The following is a 6,143-nucleotide window of genomic DNA, read 5'->3' as shown; positions in this document are numbered from 1 at the left end:
TGAAGCTCTCTGTAGTTTTTTTTCTTTTGTATAAATATTGATGATAAATATGATCCAATGTGTACCTTCAGGAAGGTAGACATTCAGTATACATTATAAAGCTGACCTCTTGTATGTTAGATTAGACTGTGTTTCAGAATATACCTCTAAGTCTTACAGTTTCGCAGACATTCCAATTTATGGTTTGCTATGTGGAAAAGATGCAGCGAGGTTGTAATGGGTTTGGAGAGGCAAAGAGATTATGTCTTCCCATAAACAGACCTGAGGAAAATGACTGAGATCAGTCACACAAGCAAGAGGGAAGGCATGCATCTGTGGCAGACAGATTTACAGCATAGTGAATTTTTAGGAAAAGTTGATCTCTGAAAATCAAACAGGAAAGGACCTGTTGTCTTAGAGAACATTGTCTCCATAATGTTAATGTGGATTTCAGTGGAAAAAAATTAATAATAATAATAAAAGCTCCTGTCCTGACTAGCTCCTATTGTGATAAACACTCACCAAAACCAATTTCGGGAGGAAAGAATTTATTTGGCTTACAGAACAGACCATCACTGAAGGAAGTTAAAACAGGAAGTCAACTCAGGAACCTGGAGACATGTACTGAAGCACCGACTACAGAGGGACCACGGAGGGACACTGCTTACTGACTTGCCGCTCTTGCCTGTGCTCAGACTGTTTTTTTTAAAACAGGAAGTCAACTCAGGAACCTGGAGACATGTACTGAAGCACCGACCACGGAGGGACCACGGAGGGACCACGGAGGGACACTGCTTACTGACTTGCCGCTCTTGCCTGTGCTCAGACTGTTTTTTTTTGTTTGTTTGTTTGTTTTGTTTGTTTTATAATACAACCTACAGAGGTGGTACCACCCACAGTTGGCTGGGTCCTCCCACATCAACCAGCAACTTTAAAAAAATGCCTTGGTGAGCAGTCAGTGTGAAGAAGCAGCGAGAACGACCCCCTAGACCCCCCCACACACCTAAAGCGAAGGTGAAGGACGAGCCACAGAGATTTGAAAGATTATCTGCTAAACCTGCTCCTCCAAAGCCAGAGCCCAAGCCTAAGAAGGCACCTGCAAAGAAAGGAGAGAAGGTGCCCAAAGAGAAAAAGGGAAAAAGTCGATGCTGCCAAGGCTAGGAATCCTGCAGAAAACCGAGATGCCGAAACAGACATGAAAGGCGAAGGTGCTGGAGATGCCAAGTGAAGCCGTGCGCTTTTGATAACTGGGCACTTCTGGTGCTGTACAGTTTGAAATACTAAAAATCATGTTTTATGAAAATGCAGAAATTTGTTTTACTTTTTTCTTAAAAGCTATGTTGTTTGCACACAGAGTACGTCACGTCATTGTTTTGGTGGGGAGGAATATATGTAACTAACAAAATGTCTCCCAAGCTGGATTGATGTGGGGGAAACACCTTTCCCTGCTAGTTTTTGAAGGTCTCCTCTTGGCTCCTGGGAGGGGAGGGTGTTTCCTGATGCTGGTGCACATGACTACCTTGGCACATAATGCATTGTGGTGTGGGAAAATTCAAAATTAATTTTTTAAAATTTTATTTATTTTATGTGTATGCATGTATTGCCTGCGTGTTGGTAAGTGCACCCATGTCGTGCAGAATCCGTGGAAGACAGAAGAGGCTATCCCCTGGGACTGGAGTTACCGGCACAGTTGTTAGCTGCCATGTGGATACTGGGATTTAAACCTGGGTCTTCTGTAAGAACAACCAATGTTCTTAACCACTGAGCCATCTCTCCAGCTCCCAAATTAATTTTCATACCCTCCTCTCCCTCCACCTTCAAATCAACATAGACTTAACTCCTTTAAAACCAGAGACCTGTTGGGACCTGATCCCCTAAATTGGTTTTGCCAGTATGTTGGGCAATCTGGACTTTGCAGTGACTCAATGGGACGGTTCCTTAGAAGTCCAGTAGTTCCTTTTCCGCCATGTTCATTTCCTGAAAGTCAGGATTGGCTTGTGAAAAGTTGTTAAACAACATGCTTAAAGTAAAATATCTCCACTCACTCTAAGCTTTCCCCACTCAGAGTATCAAATGAAGACTTCACGGGATTTTATAATGGCTTCCTGATTTTGGTAGTCCATACAAGAAGGGAGTTTGAAAGTTCTTGTATGCTGTTAATGATTGTCTGCCCATGTCCTGCCTGAAATTCCATGACTGTTTATGAAAAAATGCCTTAGCAGACATGTCCATGGACCAGTTCAATAGAGGAAATTCCATAATTGAGGTTCACTCTTCCCAGGGAGAATTGAAGCTAATCAGCACAGCCCCTCCCTAACAGATAGAAAAGCAATACAAAATAACAGGTGTGGAAGATGGGCACCTGAAATTATTATTATTCTAGAGTGCAGTGTTGCATAATGTAGGCAACACTCCCTAAGAAATAGTAGCACAGCATGTGTAATCACAATTAGGAAACACAGGGTAGGGCATAATTGTTCACTCTTGATATTTTAACTATGGAATTGACTTTATTCCTAGAATAAGGACAAATCAGAAAGAGAAAATGTTTGATTTCTGAATGCATGTTTGTTTATTTGTGAATCTATGTTTCTCTACAATTAGGAAGAAATCATCTTTAGGATACCCATACTTTCACACTACTGTTCCAAATTTTCATCATTTAACATGCTGAATGTTTCTTCTTGAGGTATTATGTAAAGCCACTGTGGTCCATCCTACCAACTGCCTGCTACAGGAGTGACAGCTAAAGCATGGGGTGTGTATTTGTAGTTTTTAAAATTTTACAATCCTTAGGGTACTTGTAACATGTTTTCTGTAATTGAGATGAATTTTCTTTACTTCTGGAAGATTAATTTTTAAAAATATTTTATTTATTCTTATTTTAAGTATACGAGTGTATTGTCTTCATGTGTGTAAGTGCACCCATGTCATGCAATGCCCATGGAGGTCAGAAGAAGGTTTCAGATTCCCCTGGAACTGGAATTAATTAATGGCTGTTAGCAGCCATGTGGATTCAGGGAACCCAAACCTGGTCCTCTGGAAGAGCAGCCAGTGCTCTTAACTGATGAAACAAATCTCCATACTTCAGGAAATTTCTTCATCAGGCTTTGCTCTAAAGATGACCACCAAATTTCTTCCTGTCAGGATCATTTGTATCATTTTTAACAAGCATTCTTTAAACTATACTCCAGAAATACCTTTCTTTTAACCATACACTTTTTTTGTACTTTTGCTCCCACATAATTAAAGCACTGAGCTTATCAATGCAGAGTATTTTCCCACAAGAATTCTTGATTTCCCCCATTTAATGTTGTATTAGTTACTTTTCTGTTGCTGTGATAAAACACCATGACTGAGGTAATTTATAAAAAGAAGAGTTTATTTGAATTTGCCGTTCCAGGGGCATTAGCATTCGTCATGTCGGGGAGGTATGGTGGCAGGAGGTGGTTGAAGCAGGAGCGGAAAGCAAAGGTTCATATCTTCAGGTAGGCATAGGAAGCAGAGAACTACTGGAGATCTGGTGAAGCTTCTAGCCCTGCTTCAGTGACGTGCTTCTTCCAGCAAGGTCACACCTTCTAAGACCTCCCAAAAGAATGTCACCAACTGGGGAGTCTATGGAGAAAGTTCTCTTTCAAACCACCACAGCAGTTCTTAGACTGTAATGTATTCGAGAACATATGTGAACAAATGTGTGTTTGGACATACTATAATATTTGGAATCTAGAACAAGAAACAGCAATTTGATTTCATTGACCAATAGCGTAGGGGGAATTGGACACGGCTGGACACTGATTATTTTTTTAGATATGTTAAATAAAATAATACCATTATTATTCTTGGTGACTACTTTCTGTTTTACTATACATTTTCTAATTTTCTACTAAAATTTTATTTTAAAAATTAAAAAAATAGAGTTCTTCACATGCCTATCAAATTCCAAGAAACCTTGATGAAGTAAGAGCAAAACTTTAAAAGCAATGAAACAGGCCAAGCATGGTGGTGTATGCCTTTAATCTCAACACTCAGGAGGCAGAGGCAGATGGATATCTGTGAGTTCAAGGCCAGCCAGGTTTACAAAGTGAGTCCCAGGCCAGCTGGGGCTACAGGGAGACCCTGCCTCAAAAAGACCAAAAAAAAAAAAAAAGGGAATAAAGAAAGAAGAAAGAGAAAGAAAGAAAGAAGAAAGAAAGAAAGAAAAAAGAGAGGAAGGAAGGAAAGAAAGAAAAAGAAAGAAAGAAGAAAAATAAGAAAGAAAGAGAGAAAGAAAGAAAGAAAGAAAGAAAGAAAGAAAGAAAGAAAGAAAGAAAGAAAGGAAGCTGAACAAGTCATGGGAAGCAAGAAGCCGGTAGACAGTGTTCCTCATGGTCTCTGCTTCAGCTCCTGCCTTGAGCTCCTGCCTTGACTTCTCTGGATATTGGACTGTAAGCTGCAAGCCAAATAAAATCTTTCCTTCCAAAATTGCTCTGGTCAATTTTTTAGCACAGGAATAAAAAGCAAATCAGAACAGCACACTTAAAAGTATCAAGGCCCATCAGTGAAATTTAAGATTTCAAGAGGTTAGGCCCTACAGATCTTACATTTTATTCTAAGACATGATTTGTTCCATCAGCAAAATTAGTACACATTTATTTCACAGTGACAAGATCCTCTGCAAGAAGTGCATCTTCCCGCTTTCTTCCTTTTTTTTTTTTTTTTTTTTTTTAATATTGAGACAGGGTCTCCTTCTAGGCCTAAGTGGCCTGGAACTTGCTGTGTAGACCAGGTTAGCCTTGATCTCACAGAGATCCGCCTGCCTCTGCTTCCAGAGTGCTGGGACTAAAGGCATGTGACATCATACCCAGCTCTTTTTTATTTCTTATATAAACAAAAGGTCCTGGAAAGAACAGCATATTACAGTAAACTGTCTGCAAGGCTGATTAACTGATTAGAATTTCAGTGATAGTAGATTTGCAAGAAGTCCAGGGCCAAATTATCTTGTGCCATTTTTGGCCCTCTTAACAGCCATTTATTGACTCTTCTGTATGTGAGCTAATATCATTGCAACTAACAAGCAATGCCATTAAAATGTACAGACTAGGTGTCTGCCATCACCAAAACACTATGAATGCTATACATAGTATTTGAGGCCTAGCACAGAGATTTCCCCACTCTGCTTTAAGCCACCTACTCAATGCTTCCACCAATGTATTTAAAAGGTGCTTTAATTAATAAATTTCTTTGTTTTGTTACTGTTAAATATTCATTAGACTGATTCCACATTAGAACCCAGAATTTGGAGTAACCTAAATCTGTGTTCCCAGACCATGGTCACTCATATTTGGCTCCAGAATAAGCTATCCCTTTTTCCATTTGATATGAAAGTGTGTGTGTGTGTGTGTGTGTGTGTGTGTGTGTGTGTACGATGATTTTGTATTTCCACACCTATATAAAATCTAGTCTGTTCTCTATGTGCCCTTGGTGGAGATCAGAGCACATAGAGAACAGGGTAGATTCCATATGCTCCAAAAGTAGGTTCAACATCTGGAAAGATAAACTGTGTGAGAGGCATCAGGATAACACTAAGACCTTTACATGCCTCACAATCATCCTTCAGTAGGGAAAAACAGGAAGTATTAGCTGTGCCCTTCAAGTGACCTACAAATATCAAAGCTCTGAGACTAGTCAATAGGTGCGGAGATTGAGCCAAACTGAGGTAAGTGGTTTTTCACTTAAATTTGTTATTCTTCTGCTTGCATTCTTGGTTCTTTGACAATGATGATGATGACAATGATGGTGGTGGTGGTGGAGTTTTATTTATTTTCTCAAGTCCTTTTGAATTAGGCTCTGCCTAAGAATTAGGCTCAGTCCTTTGATCACAGATTCCACACTCTTAAAATTTCTGCTATCTCATTCCAACTAGCAGAACTCAAGGTCATGTGTTCACTAGACTTAATCTGGCTCTGTTCCTAGACTTTCTGAGTGTTCTAGGGAGATGGATAAGGGACATCAAATATTCCCAAGCATAACAATGAGCACTGAACAACTCTCTTCTAGTAGTTTAGTTTACCAAAGGTGATTTGTTTTAAGAAGACAAAGAAAAAAAAACACTTTGGATATATTACACACTTAGGAAATCAGATTGATATTTCAGTTTGATTTAATGCATTTTTAGGAAGGACATG

Source organism: Nannospalax galili, unplaced genomic scaffold, assembly GCF_000622305.1.
Source record: "Nannospalax galili isolate Female #2095 unplaced genomic scaffold, S.galili_v1.0 scaffold1507, whole genome shotgun sequence".
NCBI lineage: Eukaryota > Metazoa > Chordata > Mammalia > Rodentia > Spalacidae > Nannospalax > Nannospalax galili.
The sequence above is the reverse complement of the archived record's forward strand: the minus strand, read 5'-3'. Positions refer to the sequence as shown.